The 22,747-nt window shown below is 50.7% G+C and overlaps 1 long non-coding RNA gene across 2 annotated transcripts; it reads left to right on the forward strand.

Moving 5' to 3' along the window:
- The first annotated feature begins 4,427 nt into the window (after positions 1–4,427).
- LOC149865173 (uncharacterized) lies at positions 4,428–18,567 on the forward strand. 2 transcript variants are annotated; one of them, XR_016442733.1, is made up of 4 exons: positions 4,428–7,103; positions 7,819–8,015; positions 8,883–9,026; positions 17,286–18,567. It is a non-coding gene; the product is annotated as an uncharacterized LOC149865173 (long non-coding RNA). The 2 variants fall into 2 exon arrangements; XR_016442732.1 differs by having other exon boundaries at positions 4,428–8,015.
- Positions 18,568–22,747: the final 4,180 nt, after the last annotated feature.

The raw sequence follows: 22,747 nt of genomic DNA on the forward strand, positions 1-22,747 counted from the left end.
TCACTACAAAACAAACTAGCACTTTGTTGCTACAAACAGGCTATAAACTCTAGACTCTGGGACACGTTCCAATTCGGAGGATTTACATTCAGCTATCACTAACCCCCTTTATTGTTATATTTACCTATGAAATCTTTTTTATCTTCACTGTCATCTGTAATTCAAAACTGAAACTGTTCTGACTGCGTCCAACAGCTGTTATATTCCAAGCAAAGCTAACGGGAGCAAAAGAGTGGGGAAAAAAACATTTGCAGAGTGCTTGCAACATTTGTTGTGGTTTTCAAGGATATCCTGGAGGATTTCATGGCAAGCCAGCTTCTCCGATGCCCAGCACTCTTCCCTGCCCAGGCAGGGGGTCATACTCGATGAACTGTTGAGGTCCCTTCCGATCCTATGGATCTTTGTAACCAGGAATTGCAGGTCTAATCACTGATGTCATTTGTTTCATTATTAATAATGGATATCCAGGGTTTTGGAAGCTCCAGAAGAGTCCAGGTTGAGTTCTTTGGTGTGGACGTGAAAAATGTATGAGAAGTCCAAATCCCAAGAAGCAGAGAAGGACTGAAGGAAGAGAGTAGACTTGGAAGTGACAGAACACAATTATGGGACATCTTACACTTCAGAGGTTTGCCGCCAGGATTGCAGCCATGTTCTTATCATCAGGGATCCTGGTTTTCTCTGATAAAGAGAAAAAATCTGCAATTTCCAGTTTAAAAAAAGGAACCCAAAAACCACGTTTTTCCATGATTAAAATGAACCACCACTATATATATATTTATACATATGGGTATGTGTGTGATTATGTGTATGTATATGTGTGTGTGTGTGTATGTATATACGTACATACATACATATATACACACACACATACACACACGTGTATGAATATTAGTGTGGAATCATGAGAAAATGTGGATTTTAGATTCCTTTTTTTTTGGCCAAAACTTGGGGAATTTTTTTAATCAGAGAAAACCAGGTTCCCTGCTTATCTCCCATGCCAGTGCTCCCTCTCACTTGCCATGCAGTCAAGCCTAAACTTCAGGTAGCATAGGCATCTGTGCGTGGACCACAGAGGTGCGCTCAGGCTCTCCAGAAACAGAGAACCAAAGAGAGGCACCGGGCCCATACCCCGAACCCCTCAAAGCCATCTACTCTGACTAATTCCTGGCAGAAAGTGGCTGGGGTTTAATTTCCTGGCATGGGCAAGCCAGGAAATCAGTATTTTAGACAAGGTCCTTACAGCAGGCTTGTACGGATGTCGCTTGTCTTGCTTGGCTGACCAAAGCCCAAACCATAGGGACGCTTGTCTTGGCACAACTGGTAGACTTGGTGTTATCCAGGGGTGGGGTTGTGTGGCTTGGGTCCGTGGCTGGGCTGCATCCACATTAGGAGTGGCTGGTGGGTATAGCAGAGTTAGACCGACAGAGCTGTCTCAGTGCAGACCCAGCCTGATCCCTTTATGGGGATGAACTGAAGTCATGGAGGCGAGCCCAGCTATGCTGGAAAACCCTTTCAAATGTAAAAGAGAGCAAAGCAAAGCTCTTGACGGTGAGTTGTACTCGGCCTGCAGCATGGGTTTGCACGAGAGGCATGGGCAATGTCTGTGTGTGGCGTGTGGCCAGTCAGGGAGGGAGCAGGGAATGCAGCAGCAAAGGCAGGGAGCAGAAAGCAGAGCAGCAGATCAGGCAGGAGGAAGGGGATTAGAGCGGCACTCCAGTTCTTAGCTTTTGTGGCTCATCTGCCCCCACTATACTAGGCTATACTTGGCCCCCACTATACTAGGCTGTGAAATAGTCTACCAAGGAAACACCCATGGCTTGAGTCACCTGGAAACACTAAGAAATGTGCTGTGGGGAGCAGCTGAGGGCCCGTGCGGCCCGGATGAGATCTGATATTGGGAGAATGTATCATGCTTTGAACAGTCAGTATGGGGGGTGGGATTGGCAGCCAAAATGCAAGAGCAAAGGGCTTGCATGGCATGACTGGAGCTAAACAGTCCTCACTGGAGCTGGACTGTTCTCGGTGAGGGCGGATGACAGGACAAGGAGCAATGGGCTCAAGCTGCAGCAAGGGAAGTTGAGGCTGGATATTAGGAAAAACTTTTCTGATTACTATGACATAGGTGCCTCTGGATTCAGCCAGGCCAGTGGTGACCACCGATGTGGAAAGTCCTTCATTTTGGTGGGAATCCATGTCTGTGTAAGCATGTCACCCTGGGGAGCAGATGCTCATCTACTTGTTACAGCCAATGGTCAGACATGCTGCTGCTGGGACTTAATGCCAGAGGTTCCTGGCTGGAGGGTCTTGCCCCTCTGCTCAGGGTCAGACTGACACCATAGTTGGGGTCAGGAAGAAATTTGACCCCTTGGTCCGGGGGTGGTGCTTCCTTCTGTATTGGGGGGCATGGTGGTCTTCCTTGGCTCTTTTGAACATGTTTTACCAGCAGCCGGACATTGGATGTTCTTTACCTGTGGCAGATTTAGGGTGTTATGTCGTATGGTTGACTGTAATTTTGCAAAGAGGTCACACAATGGACCTGTATCGGATGGCTTGGATGGAGATGATCCTGCCTTGGGTGGGGGGTTGGACTCAATGACCTCCGGGGGTCACTTCCCACCCAACTTTTACGGCATAAGTGTCCCTGGTGCTAGTTCTGGCTTTGCCTCTTAACTGAGACAGCCAGGCCAGTGGTGACCACTGATGTCCCTTGCTTTAGTGGGACTCTGCCATGAGAATAGCGTAACTATTGGGTGGGCGAGCGGGGCACAGGCTGTGGGTGCAAAGGGGCGGGGAAGACTAGAAGCACAACAGGAGTCTCATTATCCACTTCGCCTCCTCCCTCCCTCCATGGAAGATGCTGCTGCTGTGGGTGAAGCCAGCAGCCAGGGGGTTAATGCTGCCAGGTGGAGGCACCCTCTTTATGTCCCAGCAGCCACTTTTGTGGCCACTGAATTAACCCTGTGTCTGCCGGCCACACAAACGCTTCTCTCCGTAGTGGTGCCTACTCCCGGTTGGTGTGCGATGGGAACTCGCCCAGTTCCTCCTCTGACCGTGGGGCGTGCAGGCGTGGATCGGAGAGGGGCTGACTCGCAGGTGAATTGTGGCTGCCCAGCCCCTCTCCAAACCCCAGTTCAGGCCCCAGCAATCAGCAGCCACCTCAGAAAATGTTGTCCGTGCCCTCCATAGCTCAGCATCCCGCTGTGCGAATCGGGAAGAGTGGCCATGCTCCCAGGAGGCCTCTGCAAATGGTTGGTACCGTGCAACCTGTCACCCGCCTGACCTCCCGCTGAGCCAGCAGCAATTCACACATACTTGCATGTCCTCAACCCCGTGGACCGTTCCTCCTTATTTAATTTTCAGGGAATCAAAAGAGCTGTGTCTGCGTGCAGCCCTGGTGCGGTCGCCTCGCCTCCTCCGCCCTCCCCGCAAGCCACGCGCCTGCCCGCAAGGCATCAGGTGAATCGAGCACTGCACTGGCCCAGGGTGCTTTCAATGCGTTCCCGAAATAGTGCATGGCTGGGAACAGGCCCTGCTGTCTAGTGCGAGCTCAGGGACCACCCTGTGCTTTCGGTGTGGGTAAACTTTCTCCTTGCACTGTGGTTACAGCCAGAAAAGCGGCACTCTCTCTCACAGCAGCAGCACAGAAAGGTGGATTAAAAAGGCTTTTTTTTTCCACCTGGCCAGGGGCTCTGGATCCAAGCAGAGCGGTCTCAGGGCAAACTGGGCATTGTGGCTGTCTGGATAGGGGGATTTCTGTGGTTCTTCTCATGCTGTATCGGTGCTGATGCGGTGTGCTGCACTCTCCTTTTCTAGCTTACGCTGTGTCTCCACTAGCATTGCCCGTGCTGTATTACTAGCTCTGATTCAAGGCTGCTGGAAGGGGTTGAAGCAGCATCTGGTGCAACTTAAGACGGTTCTTTTTAAGGGATGTTAGCTCCCGTGCTCAGTGGGTCGGCTATACAGGGCTGCCAGAGGAGGTCCAATGCAGCGCCTGCAGTGCGTGCCTTCTGCTCCGGTCCCTTCCCAGCTATTTAAGACTCCTGGCTGCCACTGGAGAGATGTGCAGAGGCTGGAGCCAAAAGGAAGGGGAGTTATTGGGTAGGACTGGCATGGTCATAAGATGTCCATGGGAACCAGAGGCTGGGAGCGTGCTGGATTTGCTTCCCAGTGTCAACCTCCAGCACCACACTGCTGAAGAACATCATCAGCTCAAGCAGGGACTTCCCCATTCGCAGTGGACTCATCGGTATCCCAGAATGCACTCCAACTTACCACATCCTGGGATTCTCTCTTACGTGCACATATGCATGCATGTGCACATACATATGCATATATGCACACACACATGCACGTGCACATACATATGCACACAGGAATGCATGAATGCACACACAAATGCATGTGCACGTACACACACACACTCCATTCAGTCCTGGGTGGGCTGGGGGATGGTTGCACATTGCTGGAAGGATCCCGCTTTTACTTTTGCTCTTGGCTTCATTGTTGGGGGGTGACAAGTTTGACGTGCTTGGAGCTACACCCAGTGGATGTAGAGCCCATGGGGAGCAGGGAATAAGGGGTATGGTGCTATGATGATGTGACAACTACCAGATTTTCCCCTCCTGCTGCTGGTCTTTTGCACAGCCATACCAGCCTGCATAGCATGGTGGGACTCAGCCCCAAGAAGTCTTGGCCCACCAGAAGGAGATCTTCCTACCCACTGCCAGTTGCCCATCTTTGTCTTTGTCCTCCTGCCTGGGGTCTTCTGCATGCAACCAGAAGGACTGCCTATCTCCCCTTGAGCAGCATTACATGTAGCCAGCCATAGACTTAATAGTTATGAAGGGGCATAGTCCCTCCAGCCTAGGCTGCATGGAGGCTCCAGAGATGGTGAAATCAGGGACAACCCCAGTGGAGGAAGAAAAAGCGGAGGTTCATTCAGCAAAGACCTTGTGCCATCATCAGCAAATGCAACTCGCTGCTACCAAGCATCAGTGAGGTACATGCCTGAGCAGGATTTTCAATAAAAGCACTGGGTATTTATTTACCTGGTTTGCAAGAACCATGAAGAGGAGAAGCCTTGTGCTTCAGGGCAGAAGCCAACCCAGGAGATGAGAGCTAGCTGAGGACTTTCTTCATGGAGCTGTTGGACTACCCCGGGGGGCTGTGCCCTCCTTTGCTGCTCTCTGAGGTGTGGCACTGAGCTCAAGGCACACCTGATTTATTCTGCACTGGCAATTCCTGGTGTTCATTTGTGATCAGACCTTAATAGGTGGGGGACAGTGGACAAGAAGCAGTGCGCCCTTGGTGCCAAGAAGGCAACCGGCATCCTGGGTGCATCGGCAGGAGCGTCGCCAGCAGATCGAGGGCAGTGATTTTGCCCCTCTATTAGCACAGGTGAGGCCACATCTGGAGTCCTGTGTCCAGCTGTTGGCCCCCATGACAGAAAGGCTGTGGACACATTGGAGAGAGTCCAGTGGAGGGCAGTGGAGATGATTGGGGGCTGGGGGCAGGACTGGTGAGGAGAGGCTGAGGGAACTGGGCTGATTGAGTCTGCAGAAGAGAAGACCGAGGGGGATTGAATAGCAGCCGTCACCTCCCTGCAGGGGGGCTGCAAAGAGGATGGCGCTGGGCTGGTCTCAGTGGGGGCAGGTGACAGAACAAGGAGCAACGGGCTCAAGCTGCAGCAAGGGAAGTTGAGGTTGGATATTAGAAAAAATCTTTCTCACGAGGAGGGTGGTGAAGCCCTGGGACAGGCTCCCTGGAGAGACGGTGGAGTCTCCATCCTCGGAGGTCTTTAATACCTCGGGTAGACAAAGCCTTGGCTGGGATGAGGTATTTGGGGCTGGTCCTGCTTGGAGCAGGGGGTTGGACTAGATGTGACCTCCTGACATCCCTTCAACCCTCATTTTGTCCCACAGAAAAAGGGCTGAGGGAAACCTGAAGACCAGAAGAACTGTAATGTCCTGACCCAGGCCACCAAGGCCATCACCCCCGTGCAAACAACCTTCAGTGTGGAGCGGGCCAAGAAGCATTTGTAGCTCATCTGTTCCTGCTGCATCTCATCTTCAGTCGCTGCGTCTCCACAAAGCCCCGATACTGCACCTGCACAACTCGCCCCGAGTCCCGCAGGCTGCAGGAGACGAGTTAAAAGCAGAGCGTGCAATTGGGCTTCTGCACAGCTGGATTCCCGGCAGCATCTACATGCCATGCGGTGGCTTTCAAAAATAACCCTTGCTTGACTAAACAAACCCGTGGGCTGCTGACAGCTGCCGGTCTGTTTTAGCTTGGGCGACCTGAAAAACTTAATAAACACCTCAGACATGAAACGAAAACACAGGGAGCACAATGAGGGCAGGAAAAAAAGAGCCCGTTGACTGCCGTCTGAAACAGATCCGCGTGGAACCGAGCGGCCAGCCCGAGCATATTGCACATGAATGCACAGCCTCTCCTGTGTGATCGTCCAGAGGAGCAGGCAGAGGGGCTGTGGTGTCACCTGGGCATCCATCCCCTTGCACAGCCCGTCATGCCTGTGCTCTGCTCGGGGGCGGGCAGCATCCAAAGGATAATGCCACAGCGGAGCGCTCCAGGCCAAATAAAAAAGGACTAATTTTTTTTTTTGAAATTTTTGTTTCTGCATGCATTGGAGCTTGCCAACTCCTTCCATTGCAGTTGTTCATCGAGAGAGGGTTTCATAATGCTCGGGCTCAAAACAGCCAGAATGCACCCACGGGCCACACCGCCATGGCGCTCCAACAGCCGTCTTCTCTGTGAAATCTCAACCCTCGTGAGAACGAAGCGCACCGAGCTGCTCTTGTGTGCGAAAGCAGCTCTTGATACTCAACCGCCTTTTTTTTTTGCCTGTAAGACACCGCAAGGAGGCTGGTTTGCAATAAGGGCTGAGCATTTATTTTTAGACAATCTGGTGCCTTTTTGAAGTCCCCTGTTGGTTTCCCCGAAAACCCAAGGTGTCCAAAATCAGGCATGGCGTTTGCAAAATTCGGCGTTGCAAAGAAAGCATCAGACGTGTGAACCTAGTGCAGTCGAAGCGAGGATCAGTAACAGCCAGAAGGAACATGAGTTGCCTAATTCATCCCAGGGAGGTATTAACTGAGAGGCTATGATGATACTAAGACGGCAGCATTGCTAACGATGTCCTTCCTCATGTGAGGAAGAAGAAAGAGGTCACCCTCCTTTCCATGAGGCATTTGGATCATTTTAGTGATCCAAGTGGGGGGCACTGGGGAGAGAGAGGTGACTTGCTTTCTTCCCCTATTCAAGAACAAGTTCAACTCCAGGGTGGCAGAGGAGCTCTCGGAGAACGCGCGCCGTTGCGGGTTGAGCATCCGTACGATGCCCATAGTAAGCGGCGGGTCTCATGGGTAGGGCTTACCTTATATTTGGAGGAGTATGGGTACCTATTTCCCTCCATGTTAACCCTTTTCTGGGGCCTGCTAGGAGCCAGTTTGTTTAGAAGTGTTCAACACCCAGCTCCTCTCTTAACGCTTAAATAGATAGGAAGAGCCCAGCATGGCAGGCTTATGCCTAATGTTACACATCTGGCCAGATGGGGTTGAGTCAAGTGACCCGTGAGGCCCTTGGCTTTGTGGTTACATCCATGTCACACCAAGCACTAAGCATTTTGGACAATGTGGTCCCACCTGTAATCGCTGAGCTCATAAAAACCCAGCCCCATGCAGGTTCGGCCCAGGGGAGCTGCCTGAGCTGTGCGCCAAGTGTCCGTGCTGGGGACTGTGGGTTGCAGCTGGGGATTTAAGACACAAAAGAAGTTGGGAATCCACCTTTTTTTTTCCCTAGGCATCCCTGTCAAACCAGCTACAGAGGGGACCTCCTTCCACCTAAGACCAGTCTCCTCCGTCACGCCGAGAAACTTCCTGGCTGTCGCATTACTTGGAAATTGCACCGAGCGCCTCTTCAAGGTGCAGTTCCCCACATGGGCTGCTGCAGCAACTCACGGTGCCTGGCAGCTCTATACCGGACACGCCTGGGCCAGGGTGAGCAGAAGGCCGGTTGCATCCACTCGACAGAGCCCTGCCCCTGCTTGCTGCAACGGGGAGCGCAAGTGATGGGGTGGAGCGGTGCAGAGAAGCGACTGGCTCTGGGTGCTGCCGTGCCATCCCACGGGCTAGATCAGGGGCCAGTGCATGTTGTCTTATGCTGTCCTTCCACTTTCTGAACTGCAGTTTAGTGCTAACACTGTCCCCGCTTCCTGGGATGCCCAGTTCAGGAACCGGCTTGTCTCCCTGTGCCAGGGGTCCTGGGCAAGAGGGGAACTATTAACACTCAAAGTCCCAGTGTCCGGTATTATTTCCTAAGGGTCATGCGGAAGCAGCAGGACCAGCCACCCGAGGACAAAACACCTGAGGAAATTCTCCAGTGACCCCATCTGGTCACTGTGTGCAACATCACCGATAAATAGAGCATGCATCTGGGAACCGGGCAGGTCCTTTGGATAAATGTGATTTTTTTTTTATTAGACCGACTAAATAGTGGGGAAAAAATTCTCCTTTGCAGGCTTTCAGGCACAAACGCCCATCTTCAGGTATGGGCAAGGCACGCGGCTCCGACGGTGGGATGGGGCAGTGCAGATGGGAAAAGAGAGTTGTCCCTTCAGTGCTGTGTCAGAAACGTCTCCTCTGGCCAGGTGTTTCCATGAGCCGTCACCACCGTGGTATCTGCCGGGTGTTTGCACATCAGTCAGAAAGTGTTCGTAGCCCTGTCCTGGCTGTGAGACCCGGAGAGCCAAGGAAATGAAGAGGCTCCCCTGAAGTCCCACAGGCTGTTGGGAAATTGCACTTGGGGGACCGAGTCCCAGTCCAGCTTCTCCTTCTGGCTCATGTAATGTCATTTTCTCTCATCAGCATGCCGGCTCATTAATGACCCTGCTCGCTCTTCGTGTGACCAGGGGCAGATCCAGACGGGGTACAATGGTGTGGCTGCACCCCACTTTTGGGCTGGACTGCACCACAGGAGCCTCCAGGGGCTTTTTCAAGTCCCCAAAGCAGGTAAACCCCTTCCCCTTCCAGCTCAGAGGCACATTGCTCCTCTCCTCTTCCCCGACCTGCTGCTGCTGCTTTCCCACTGTCCCCAGGGCAGGGGAAGCACCAGAGCTGTTCCCATCCTCGGGGGGTTTGGGCTCACCTGGGGAGGGGGCAGGGGTGGTGAGGATGGGGGGGGGTCCCCTTCACCATGCCTGCTCCCAGGGATCAGACAGGGTAGGGGGACCTACACTGCTGCCACTAACCCAGACAGGGAAGTTTGGGCAGGGGAGGGGGGTATATGGGAAGGGGGATTTTCACCCACTTTAGGGACTTTAAGAAGCCCTCCTGCAGCATGGCATGCCCACACTGGTGGGGACAGAAGAGCCTGGTGGCAGGGGATGCAGCCACCCCACACCCTGCTTTGGGCAATCCTGGATCCACCCCGAACCACAGCAATCATAGAAAATTAGGGTGAATGCTACATCCAGTCTGAAACGGCTAGGGGTTTCTTCTGCCACGGTTCATAAGAGCCCTACAGCCTCCCACCCAGCTTCTAGGCCAAATGTGGGAACAAAATCATGCCCATAAAGGTGTGTATATATATATATATATATTTTTTTTTTTTTTTCCCCTCCCAAAGCAACGTTTTGCTGCTCAAATCAGTGGAGAAAAGGGGAAGGCAGTGAGGGGCATTAGCTAGAGCAGGGCTGTCCCATTTCTGAACATCACACAGGCCCCCCCATGTCCCCTGGGTCTTGAGAGCTAGGGGGTCCCCAGTCCCTCCAAGCTGTGCCGGGGATGGAGGTGGCGAGGGGAGGAAGGGGAAGCAGTGGGAGAGTGTGGGACCCTGGGGGCTGAGTTCATCCTTCACAGGCCTGTGGGTTGCCAGCTGGAAAGCCCTGGGCTGGGGCCTGCGCTCTCAGTGCAGCATTGCAGCCGAACGGGGCATATAACAACAAGGCTTCAATCCAGAAGCAGGGAAGAGCTTGTGCCTCTGTGCACAGCATTTTGTAAGACCACTCGTGTAGCAGTTCTTAAGGCTACACTACAGGAGGGATGTGGAAATGCTGGAGAGAGGGCAGAGGAGGGCCACAATCATGATTCAGAGGCAGAAAAAATGAGCTTTACAATGTAAGGCTTAAGGAGCTCCACCCATTCTGCTCAAGGGTGATGCTGGGGGCTGACTTGATCACCGTGCATGAGAATTTATGCATAGGAAAGATATCTTAATGGAGGCTGGGGGACCTTTCACTCTCACAGACAGAGGCATGACAAGATCCAACGCCTGGGAGATATAACTAGGCAAATTCAAATGTGAGGTGGTGATAGCACTGTGCTTCAAGATGATAGGACCTTGGGTGGAGTACTGCAGGCAGTTCTGGGCCTTGTATTTAAGTCATAGACCCATAGGAAAAGAGGGCTGGAAGGGACTTCCAGAGGTCATCTAATCCAACCCCGTGCCCATGTCAGGATCGACCATGTTTCAACCATCTTTGTCAAGCATTTGTCTTGCCCGTTCTTAAAAAAACACTTCCAAGGAATGAGATTCTGCAGTTTCTCTAGGTCCTCTGTCCCAGTGCTCAACCACCCCCATCATGAGAGCATTAGTCCTAATCTCCAAGCTAAATTTCCCTCCCTGCAATTGAAGACCATTGTTCCTTGTCTTGTCCCGTGCAGCTGTAAAGCGGGGGCGGGGGGGGCGCAACCTTTTTGGCAGGTGTAACAAAAATTAGCCATGCGCCCTCCCCACGTGGCACTTTGATCCCCTCTCAGTTCTGCTGCTTTGCTTTCTTCTTCCTGCCCTGTGTTCCCCACCTGGCTTTCTTCCCTGCTCCCTGCCGTGTGGCACGTGTGCTGCGAGTCGGCCGCCATTGCCATACAGAAGTCTGCTATCCTCTTCATAAGCACCCTTCGGGTATTTTCAGACTGCTGCCAAATCCACTCCCCATCTCTCCTCTTCTCCACACTAAATAATCCCAGTTCTTCCAAGGATTAGACTAACTGGAGGGGAGCCAGAAATGTGTGACAAAGATGATACCGGGTGTGAATAGCTATATACAAGGAATGGCTGAGGGTATTAGAAGAAAACCAAATGTCTGGATACAGAGTAGGACATGATTGGCTGGTCAGCAGCATGGCTGAGAAATATCAGAGTGTACGGGCACAGTATTGTCTCAAAATGAGCGAGCAATGGGATTCAAATGTCTGTAGAAAAGGAGATGAAGCGGGGAAGCTGTTACCTGGATTGCAGGTAAGTTTGCAAGCTGGCTACTGATAAGAGTAGCTAGGCAAGGCCTTAAATGCCTATATACCAATGCTCGTAGTATGGGGAAGAAGCAGGAGGAACTCGCCCTCAGAATAGCCAGTTCAGCCCCAGACATAACAGGGCTTACAGAAACGTGGTGGGCTTCATCCCACAACTGGGCAGTCAGCATTAGGGGCTATCGGCTTTACAGGCGGGACAGAGAAGGAAGGAAAGGCGGGGGTGGGCGCTCTGTGGCAAGGAGCAAGACACGTCCTCTGCCAGCAGAACGGGGTCAGAGGGGCACGCGGAAGTGCTCTGGGTCAAGACACAAGGAGGACGTGGGGAGAGGGATCTAACAGTGGGGGTCTACTACAGATCCCCCCACCAAGAGGAGGGACTGCGGCACTGACAAATGCACGGTCACATGGGTGGCAAACTGGCTCCAGGGGCACAGCCAGGTCACAAAAGCATTAGATGCAGGTGTCACCGTGGACGTCATCTTTCTGGACTTCAGCAAGGCCTCTGACACTGTCTCCCACCCCATCCTCATTAAAAAACTAGGCGACTGTGGCACTGATGCCTGCACAGTCAGATGGGCTGCAGATTGGCTGGAGGGTCGCACTCAGAGGGCGGTAGTGGACGGGTCATATTTGACCTGGGGGAAGTGGGCAGTGGAGTCCCCCAGGGCTCGGTCCTTGTTCAATCTCTTTATCAGCAATTTGGACGACGGGGTGAAAAGCACCCTGTTTAAATTTGCTGATGATACCAAAATTTGGGGTGAGGTGAGCACACTAGTAGTGAGGGAAAGACTGCAGCAAGACCTGGACAGGTTGCAGGGGTGGGCTAACAAAAACAGGATGCACTTCAGTACTGACAAGTGCAGGGTGCTGCACGTGGGCAGTAGTAACCAGCAGCACACTTATGAGATGGGAAATTCCCTTCTTAGGAGCACGGAGGCAGAAAGGGATCTTGGAGTCATTATTGACTCCAAGATGAACACAGGCCGACAATGCGAGGTCACGGTTGGCAGGGCTAACCGCACCTTGTCCTGCATCCACAGGTGCATCTCGAGCAGGTCCAAGGAGGGGATCCTCCCCCTCTATGTGGCACCGGTCAGGCCGCAGCTGGAGTACTGCATCTAGTTCTGGGCGGCGCACTTCAGGAGGGATGTGGATAAAATTGAAAGGGTCCAGAGGAGGCCACCTGTATGATCCGGGGACAACAGGGCAGACCCTACAATGAGAGACTGCGGGACCTGAACCTGTTCAGCCTTCACAAGAGAAGGCTGAGGGGGGACCTGGTGACCATCTATAAACTCACTAGGGGGGACCAGAAGGGTTTGGGAGAGACCTTGTTTCCCCAGCGCCCCCCGGCATAACAAGGAATAACGGCCACAAGTTGTTGGAGAGGTGGTTTAGATCAGACATCCACAAGAACGACTTCACGGTCAGGGTGGCTAGGAGCTGGAACCAACTTCCAAGGGAAGTGGTGCTGGCTCCTACCCTGGGGGCCTTTAAGAGGAGGCTTGATGACTACCTGGCTAGAGTCATTTGAGCCCAGTTTTTCTCCTGCCCAAGCAGGGGGTCGGACTTGAAGATCTACAATGTCCCTTCGACCTGACTTCTATGATTCAATGAAGAGATAGGTCTACAGTCCAAACTTTAATTGCTTGCATGCCAAAATAGAAAAGCAAACACTTATCCATAGTTTCATAGTTGGTTGGGTCAGAAGGGCCTGAGCAGATCATCAAGTCCGACCCCCTGCCATGGTCAGGAGAGAAAACTGAGCCCAGCTAGGTAATTGTCCAGCCTCCTCTTAAAGCCCCCCAGGGCAGGAGCCAGCACCACTTCCCTTGGAAGTTGGTTCCAGATCCTAGCCGCCCTGAACGTGAAGTAGCGCCTCCTGATGTCTAGTCTGAATCTGCTCTCAGTCAACTTATGCCGTTATTCCTTGTTACTCCCAGTGGTGCTCGGGGGAACAAGGACTCTCCCAGTGCCTGCTGGCCCCCCTTGGTCAGTTTGTAGTCAGCCATCAGATCCCCCTCAGCCTTCTCCTGTGGAGGCTGAACAGGTTCAGGTCCCATTGCCTCTCCTCGTAGGGCCTGCCCTGCTGCCCCCTGACCATGCGAGTGGCCTCCTCGGGACCCTCTCCATGCTGTCCACGTCCCTCCTGCAGTGCGGCGCCCAGAACTGGACGCAGTACTCCAGCTGCGGCCTGACCAGTGCCGCACAGAGGGGGAGGATCACCTCCTTGAACCTGCTCCAGATGCATCTGTGGATGCATGCCAAGGTGCGGTTGGCCTTCCTGACCGCGTCCCCACACTGACGGCCCATGTTCATCCTGGCATTAATGATGACTCCCAGATCCTTTTCCACCTCTGCCCTGATGAGCGGGGAGTTCCCCAGCCTGTAGGTATGGTGCTGGTTCTTCCTCCCCAGGTGCAGCACCTTGCACTTGTCGGTGTTGAATCCCATCCTGTTCTCATCCGCCCACCCCTGTAACCTGTCTAGGTCCAATTGCAGCCTATTCCTGCCTTCTAGCATGCCCACGTCCCCCCACATCTTAGTGTCATCAGCAAATTTGAGCAAGGTGCTTTTTACCCCCTCATCCAAGTCGCTGATGAAGATGTTGAACAGTGCGGGCCCGAGGACTGAGCCCTGGGGGGTCCCACAGCTCACATCCCTCCAGGTCGAAGAAGACCCGTCCACAACCACTGTCTGGGTGCGGCCCTCCAGCCAATTTGTGACCCATCTGACTGTGTAGGCATCGACACCACAGTCGCCTAATTTTTTCATGAGAACGGGGTAAGAGACAGTGTCGAAGGCCTTCCTAAAGTCCAGAAAGACTATGTCCACCATGATGCCTGGATCTAAGGATTTTGTAACCTGGTCATAGAAGGCCACCAGGTTGGTCTGACAGGACCTGCCTTGAATGAACCCGTGTTGGTTGCCCCAAAGCATTAGTCCATAAGTGCATAGTCTATCCAGCTTTCCATGACAGCATACACTCTGGCCTATACTGACTAGAGGGGGCAGGAGATTGGCAGCAGGTCCTGACTGTGCTGAGTTCTCCAAATTTCCCCCCAGACTATACCCTAGAATTAAGGATGACTTATTCTAATAAATGTCCTCTGGTTGCTTTTATTTAAATGTCCTTGCTTCACTGAAACTTTTGGAACTGGACTGAACAGTGCGGGATGCAAGGGGGCTGAACCAGGCACCAGACCCATATTTCATCTACAGACCTCCCAGCTAGTGGTCAGGCTCTCAACACACTTGCTGTACAATACGGTCTATGAGATTGATGATGAGACTGTCCTCTTGCCCATTCGTAATGAAGGGGCTGTACTGTACCTGCTCTGATAACTCGTGTTAACTGTGTCACCTTCCTCAGGAATACAGAGCCACAACACAGGGGACATGGTAGATTCATCATTGCTTGCTGTGTGTGGACCAAGATTTGGGATCTTTCTGAAAGATGAGCTGAAAGGACAGCTTCTGAGAGAAACTCCACAACCTGAGTATCAGAAAGTTAGACGTGTTAATCCAAGTTTCCCCTTGGAGACTTTGGGTCTACAAATCTATGGCCCAAGTGGCTTTGGTTCCATTCAGGGCTTTGTCACTGATATCTTTGGCAAGTCTCTTTACAGCCCTATATGTGTTTCCTCTCTGATATTGTCTCTTTAAACAAACTGTTTGTGACACAGCCTGTGTTGTATCATGGCTCTATAGCAGTTAGCACCCTGGGACTGGGACTTGGAGTGGGGCTGCTGCATACTCTTGCAATCAAAGGAATCCATTCATCATGTGTCTCCCACCTAATGCAAAGTTGGTGTTGATGATGTTCAAGGAGCACCATCACCAGATGCCTTATGCCAACTCCAGTTGACTGCTTACCAGTCCTCTCAGGCATCCCCCCTGTTCCTAACATCCAAAAACAAGCTGCTTCCCTGACCCTAGACCTCAAAGCGCAAGGTCTGGACCATTCTTTACACTTCAGCCTAGTAGCTGCAGGGCAGACAACCAACAGCAATGGGAACCCATTCTCCATGCAGGCCAATAAACTCATCAAATCTGCATATGGCATGTCATCCACAGCACGGACCTCCCATATCAGTGGGGCAGGCAATACGCTGCACAAGAACTGCGAATAAAGAAGTTCATCCATGACACCAGCTTCCACCACTCAGGGTGGCAACTGCCTCAAAAAGCCTTGGCTGCTCATAACCATCTCAGAATGGGTGTTGCATGGTTTAAGGCAAGCATGCACTCTTGGGGCCTCTCCACAACTGCTGGCTGTAGCTGTTGTGTTCAAGCTCAGATGGCCAACCACATCACCTACAAATGCCCTTATGGCCCTCCTTCAGGCACCCAAGTCCTATAGACATTGACCATTCTACCCATGGCTGGCCACCATGCTTCCAACATATGAGTGTGGAGCCACTTGCTTCATCATCAGGGAATCAAAGAGTCCAAATAACCTGCTAGAGACCATGATGAGCAGGTGTTCTACATGGATTTCACAGAGATCAACTGAGTGACTAGTTCAAGGTCTCACAGGGTGTCAATGCCAGGGCAGAGAATGGATCATGGGTTTCCCCATTCAACTCTAGCACTGGTCCATCCTTCTTCTGCATATGAGTAATAATATCTATTTGTATAGTAGCTTCAGAAGATGCCCCTTCCAGCCCATGTTCCTATACCAAGTTAGGATGCTCATGGTGTTTAGGGCAATACACCTTATAATCAGGGATCCTCGTTTTCTCTGATTGAAAAAAAAATCACCACTTTTTGGTTTTAAAAAATGTAACACAAAATGCCCATTTTTCCATGATTAAAATGAAACACCACCATATATATATGTGTGTATTAATTTTAATCATGGAAAAATGGGTATTTGGGTTTACATTTTTGAAACTGAAAATTGGGGGTTTTATTTTATCAAAGAAAACCAGGATCCCTACTTAAAATTGTGCAACAGGATTGAGTCTGTAGCTTTAGAAACAAGGACTTGTGTGGAGTAGTTTGGATAGGGATGATCATGCCTGGAGCAGAGGGTTGGACTGGATGACCTTCAGAGATCTCTTCAGGCACTACTTCTCTGTGGGTGAAGTTATACATTACACACAGACCAAAGCTGTGCAATGTTATACAATGTTAAAGTTGGAACATGCTGTAAGCAAATACGCATTCAGTTAATACCATCTCTTGCCTGCACATCTCTGACTTGCTAGTAGAGGCTGGGAAATATGGGCAGGGCCAGGAGCCAGGACACCTGAACTCTATCCCTGCTTGGGGGCGGAGGGGAAGAGCTAGGAAAAGTGCACTCTGGGATGCTGGAGGACTAAAAATTGCTCACTTTTTCTCCATGGAGCAGACTGAAGTTACCCTAACATGAGCTAGCTGGCACAACCCAGCATTAACCCTTGCTTAAAGTGGTGCAACTTTGAGACACGGAGAGGGCATTTAGCACAAGTTAACAAACTTTAACAAACAGATGCTCACATTTTAAGTGCTTCTACTATGGTATAGTAGAATATGTAACTTTACTCTATGGTTTTATGAAGATACCAGGCTGACTTGTCTACTACCCCAGAAATGGTTGGAAAATGGCCGATGTTGAACAGCCTTCAGAAACACTCAGCAGTCATTTAGGACAGGGTAGGAATCACAATCCTGAGTCTATTAGATGCTGCAGGAGGAATTTCAGTGGGCAGAATTCAACAATTGGAGGGGAAACAGGGCTAGAAGAAGGGATTTCTATGAAAATTGCCAAGGGAAGTTTTCTGCCTAGTGCAGAGGGCTGGACCCAATGATCTTCCGAGGTCCCTTCCAGCCTTCCAGCCTATGAATCTATGGAAATGGCACAACCATAGATCACAGGATCACTGTTTTTTGAGCATAACACAAAATAACCTCCCATTGCACTGTGCCTCCTACCTCCATTCTGGTACCTGAGTTTTGTGTGTTTTGGAGGGGAAAAAAAGACACTTGCCTTTCTTGGGTGGTGAAACAGTAACATATTTATTTGTTTGGTAGGAGAAATAAAGGAGAAGAGCTGCATCTGGCTTTGTGCTGGAAGTTGAGAGATGGTGAGGTCATTGAGGTGCTTACGTGGGAGTCCCCAGCTGACACAGCTGTTAATGAACCATTCAGCTGAGCAGTACATCATCTCCACACCATGCTCCGCAGAGGCTGTGTGAGAACACCTATTAACCAGCCCTGAGTAACTGAGTGATTGTGCTTTTGTCCCCTCACTGTATTTCCATTCCCGGTTGCTTATTTCTGTTAATAAAGTTAATGAGGTTTTATTTCCATTTTCCTCTTTCATCCACAACATGGAAGGCCACGTTCCAAAAGGATAATCCGTTTTATACATTAAACTAACAGTTTCTATAAATAATTCTCTGGAATGTGGCCTGGGACTGCTCTCTCCCTTAGGTCTGCAGGTCAAATCCATTGAATTGCTTCAAACGTCTGTTGAACGTCCTCTCTTCCTGCCAAGGAGATGTGCATTTATGGCTTAAAGGGCTGCAGTCCAAAAAGCCAAATGGGAAGAAGCAGTGGATCATCTATAGTCTGCTTGGATGTTTCACAAATCTAAACACAGAGCTGCTTCTCGCTGCATTGTCTGGGGTCCTGTGTGTAACTGAGTGTGCACATATGAGACTTAAACATCGCAGAGTAAACTCAGCAGAGTAAACGTGGACTGGACACCCAATGTGTCAGTCACTCCATAAAACATTCAACTTACCCTCTCAGGAAGTGAGGAGAGCCTATAAGTAGGTGTTCATTGCAAGGATATGCCAGTCGTAACCTCATTCTTCTAGCCCATTTCATCCCACTATAGCTATTTGCTCTATGAAAACTGATTCCCAGAGTACTCAAGAGAACAACCTTTCTCCCTTGCTGAAAACAGCACAATATGTGGCAATGGGTATAAATGGCAGCAATGAGATTTAGGTAAAACGTCAGGGAAAAGATTCCTGACAGGCAGAGCATCAGGGCTGTGGAACAAGTTGCTCAGTGAAGCTTTGAAGTTTCTTTGTCAGAAGTTCACAAGGAGAGCTTGGAAGGGTGTCCGTCTGGGATGGCTTAGGAACAGTGCTTCCTGCATTGATGCAGAGCATTAGACTAGACCAGGGGTGCTCAGCCTCTGTTTCATCAGCCAGCTCCAGCCCATGGTAACGTCATCTGGCCTGCAGAGCTCTCCATGGGCCTATAAACTTGACAGCAGTGTGGCAAGCCAGTAGGGGGCACTCCTGCACTGAGCCACCCACCTCACGGTGCCCGACCACATACTAAGCTCCCCAGGGGCACCTCACGTCCGGCCAACCCCCTTCCCAGAGCACATCCACAAGCCTGGGTGTATTGATGCCACCACCCAGGGGTTCTGGTCTGTCTTTGGCCCTGTGCTCCCTGGGGTACACAGACCTTGAAGACCTTAAGGGTGCTTGACCCACTGTGAGACCTTGGGGTGCTTCCTTTAGCCTGATGCACAAAAAGTAGCCTCCCAAAGGCATGCCCCTATCCCTCTCCCAGCCAGACCACCATGCTTGGTATAGTGGGGATCTTTATTGGTTACAGAGGGTAGGCTTGGGGAAGTATACAGGATAGAGAAGTATCACAGAATAACCTTAGAGCAAATACAATGGCTAGGTGGGTAGTCTTTTGTCATGCTTCTATGCTGCAGTATGCTATATTTCAAGGTAAGTTTCTGGTACATTACTCACAGGTATCATCCAGAGGCTGACTGAGCTTTCCTCTGGAGGCAAGCAGTTCATGATGTGTCCATGAGTTTCAAGAGAGATCCCCACCTCTCTGCCTGGTCCATTACTCACATGATCCCCAATATGGCTCTCTTTCCCCTTCCTCATGGGCTGATGCCCAGTGCTTCCTCAGGAAATCACCTTTCCAGGTGATGGAACTAGTCATGTGACCTGCAGTGGTGGGAACCTTGAGACAAAGGGAGCAGAGCCCGCCTCCCTCTGGCATGTCTCCAGCCCAGGTCACCTAACTGACCAACCAGTACTATGAAGAAACCCAGGACATACGAGGGTCACCTGGTTTGTCCCAAGTGGGAGGCAGAGAGAAAGGGATTCCTCCACAAGCAGTACCATTGCTCACTTGTTCCCAAATCTCTAGACCCACGGGGATCCCTGAGACTTGCACGCTGGATGGGGTGTCCAGTATCAGCATGCAAGGCTGGAAGTAGTTGGTGCCAGTCCCCTGAGACCGAATCCCAGCACACAGAGGTCATAAGAGGTTGGCACAAGGCACCCAGCACCCAATCCTAGCATGCAGGTCAGGGCGGAGGCAGAGCTAGGCTATGGCCCAATCTGGCCCATGGATGGGCTCAATGCCATTCATCTGACCTACACGGCCAAAAGTTGAACATGACTGGGCTAGACCACCTCTGCGATCCCTTCCAAGGCTATGACTGTGATTGTAATGGTCAGGAGCTGAGATACCCTTTCTGTAGAGAGCTGCCTTGGGAGAACTGCATGTCCTCTTCCCAATGCGGAGCACATTTACTGTAGGGTGAAACCTGGGGTGTCACTGCATAGGAATTATGTTAGGTATTTGTAACTGGAGACTTTCAGGCCTCCGTTTTGTGAAGCACCTTAATGTTAACATATGTTAGGGGACTGGGGCACATGACCTGTGAGGAGAAGCTGAGGGAACCGGGCCTAATTAATCTGGAAAGAGAAGACTGAGGTGGGATTTAATTGTAGCCTTCAAGTACGTGAAGGGAGGTCCAAAGAGGATGGAGCTGGACTGTTCCCAGTGGGGGCAGATGACAGGACAAGGAGCAATGGGCTCAAGTTGCAGCACAGGAAGTTGAAGTTGGAAATTAGGAAAAACTTTCTCACTAAGAGGGTGGTGAAGCACTGGAACAGGTTACCCAGAGAGGTGATGTAATCTTCATCCTTGGAGGTTTATTAAGGCCTGGCTAGACAAAGCCCTGGCTGGGATGATCTAGTTGGGGCTGGTCCTGCTTTGAGCAGGGATTTGAACTAAACGTGACCTCCTGAGGTCCCTCCCAGCCCTCACTTCCTATGATTCTATTATCTATATGCTCCACTGTAAGTAAGTGAACAAAGTAAAGCACTTAGGCATATCTGACTCCTCACTATGCCTTTGTTTCCTTTCCCCTCTGTTGACTGTTCTGTGCTCATAGATTTTTAACTATTTTTTGCAGTGGGACCATCGTCTCAGTTGAGTGTCTTTGTAAGCTGAAGCTAGGCAGTTCCTTAGGACACCGTTGACCAACACATGGCATGCCTGCCTTTCGTAGCACACAGAGCCTCTGTGCATGGCACACAGCAGATTGCAGAGGGGTCAGGGAGCATAAATCAGAGCAACAGATCAGGCAGGAGAGGAGGATCAGAGTGGCACTTGGGAAGGTCATGGAGCTTAATTTGTGGCATGCCTGCCAAAAAAGGTTGGCCCTCACTGCCCTAGAAACAGAGACACGCTCAGGCCATAAGAATGCAAGAAGTGTCATACTGAGCCAGGCCAATGGTCCATCCTGCCTGTAGCAATGGCAGGGATCATATGCCTTAGGAGAAGGGTATATGAATGTAGCATGTTTTGAATGATCCATCCCTGTCCTACTCTTGGTGGCATCAGACCTTCTAAAAGCTCAGCCAGTGCTCTGTTCACTAGACCTGGCTGCCTTTCTTTCCTGTGAGGCAGGCTGGAAGACCAAAAGGCTGAAGATGGCAATTCTCCTATGTAAAATAAAAGACAATTCAGGGATATCCCTGCAGAACTTCTCTGTGCCTCAGATAGACCAGTCCAGGAGCTCCAAGGTATTTCTCTGGCGATTGTTTTCAGCACAATCAGATGTAGTGATATCACATTTTTTGGAACAAACTTCACCCTGGGCAATAACAGAGAAGTATAAAAGCCATCCAACAATTCAAAAACTAGAGTTTATTACCCTCAGTGAGGAAGTGCACATCTGGAAAAGCTCTGCAGCTAAGCAGGTGTGTGGGCTGCCTAGGTCATCGGCGTCTCGAACAATACAAATGCAGCTCAAAGCATGGCTGTGCGAGAGATGGCCTCCAGAAACCACTTGCAATAAAACAAATAGCCGCAGCTCTTCTTTCCATTCATGCTCATGGCCCAGACATTACCCAATTCAAAGCGGAAGCCTGGGCCAGTTCAGAAAAGGCCAATCATCAGCGCTGCATGGAAAAAGATTTGAACATGATTGCTCGACAATCTGGGATTGAGAGGCTTTGAACTTGCTCCGGGAAAACAGCAGGAGTGGGTTTCTGTATTGGAAACCTTTCTGCTTGGATGCCTCGGTGTCCAAATATTTTGCTACCAAATCATAGTTAAATATTTCTCTGCCAGAAACACGTATGTGAGCATGAATGGCCGATGAGTAACCCAAACACCATGCTCTAATGATTAAGCCCTTGGACAGGGACTCAACAAATGTGGATTCAGCTCCCAGTTCTGTCCCAGCCTCCATGGGTGGTCACGGAGACATTGCTCACTTCCTCTACATGTTCGTCTTCCACCTGTAAAATGGGGCTGTGGGAGTGGTGTTGGGTGCGGGGGAGCTCCTCCAGTCATAGTTCCCACAGTGCGTGAACAAGAACAAGGTGGATGCAGCGTCCACCACCTCTCTGAGTAACCCGTTCCAGTGCTTTAATGGCCATTCTCATAAGAAATTTCTTCCCAATATCTAACCTAACCTTCCCTTCCTGCAACTTGAGACCATTGCTCCTTGTTCTGCTCCAGGTTAGACTTAGACCATGATAACAGCACTTAAAAGGCAAGTGTCCACATGTTAACTCATGCCAAGTACTCTCTGAGAGTCTCAAAGTTATGCCGTTCCAGGTGAGGGTTAACTCTGGGCTGTGCTACCTAGCTCACATTAGGGTAACATCAGCTTGCTGCATGGAGATAAAGCAAGCAATTCACAGTCCTCCAACATCCTAGGGTGCACTGGTCCCCTCCCCCTGCCTCCCACTCAAGCATCCTGACCCCGTTTGTTTCTCATTTCTCTCGGGTAGGTTATAAGAACAAGCTAGTCAGTTTCCCATTGGTTCCTAGTCAATTTCTGGCAGTTCATTTCACTTCCTGGTTCTCATACATTGCACCCATACCTCCCTATTTGGGCTCAAAGTGTTCAAAAGGAGTGTTTACATTTTTCTTAATTTCTTTTTCACTGGATGTTAAATATATAGATAGCTATAGATCAGCAGTTCTCAATCTTGTGGGGGGCTCAAGGCACCCCTCCATGACTTTTGTGAATTGTGGGGTACCCAGTTTCTAAAACTATTATATAATACAGTGCTTACGTCCTGGCAGAGGGGCTGTCCAATTTTGTTGGGGGACTGGCCAGGCAGAGACAAGCTAGATTTTTATCTGCTTATCTCCTCCAACTCTTCAGCACCCTTCAAAGGATCTGGTGTCACCCCTGGGCAGTGCAGCACCCTGGTTGAGAATCACTGATATACATATAGATATAGAGCTTAATG

This window comes from Crocodylus siamensis, chromosome 5, assembly GCF_052110815.1.
Source record: "Crocodylus siamensis isolate JL-2025a chromosome 5, ASM5211081v1, whole genome shotgun sequence".
NCBI classification, from domain to species: domain Eukaryota; kingdom Metazoa; phylum Chordata; order Crocodylia; family Crocodylidae; genus Crocodylus; species Crocodylus siamensis.